This window comes from Photinus pyralis, unplaced genomic scaffold, assembly GCF_008802855.1.
Source record: "Photinus pyralis isolate 1611_PpyrPB1 unplaced genomic scaffold, Ppyr1.3 Ppyr1.4_LG3a, whole genome shotgun sequence".
In the NCBI taxonomy this organism is placed as follows: Eukaryota; Metazoa; Arthropoda; class Insecta; order Coleoptera; family Lampyridae; genus Photinus; species Photinus pyralis.
In genome coordinates, this window is record NW_022170509.1 from 19,856,032 (window position 1) to 19,856,917 (window position 886).

Below are 886 nucleotides of genomic sequence, written 5' to 3' on the forward strand. Positions count from 1 at the left end.
AATTGTTTTGGATTCTACGCACCAAATTAATAAGAAAAAGTGTTTTCCCGAGAAATTTTGGTGCAGTCGATTTTTGGTAAAAAAGGAAGGTTATACACTGCCTTTTTTTGAGCCCCGAAAAAAAAATTGTCTCAGATCGACCCGGAAAAAAATTTTTCTTATAGAATGTGGCCTGTAGAATCCATAATTTCAAACAGTTCCAAGATTGGGCTACTAGTTCAAAAGTTACAGCCCTTTGAATTTTCTTTCGAAATTGGTTTCTAGTCTATAACTTTTGATTGAGAAGTCTGATCGAAAAAGTACGAATTGTTTTGGATTCTACGCACCAAAATTAATAAGAAAAAGTGTTTTCCCGAGAAATTTTGGTGCAGTCAATTTTTGGTAAAAAAGGAAGGTTATACACTGCCTTTTTTTGAGCCCCGAAAAAAAATTGTCTCAGATCGACCCGGAAAAAAAATTTTTTATAGAATGTGGCCTGTAGAATCCATAATTTCAAACAGTTCCAAGATTGGGCTACTAGTTCAAAAGTTACAGCCTTTTGAATTTTCTTTCGAAATTGGTTTCTAGTCTATAACTTTTGATTGAGAAGTCTGATCGAAAAAGTACGAATTGTTTTTGATTCTACGCACCAAAATTAATAAGAAAAAGTGTTTTCCCGAGAAATTTTGGTGCAGTCGATTTTTGGTAAAAAAGGAAGGTTATAATACACTGCCTTTTTTTGAGGCTCTCAAAAAAATTGTCTCAGATCGACCCGGAAAAAATTTTTTCTTATAGAATGTGGCCTGTAGAATCCATAATTTCAAACAGTTCCAAGATTGGGCTACTAGTTCAAAAGTTACAGCCCTTTCAATTTTTTTCGAAATTGGTTTCTAGTCTATAACTTTTG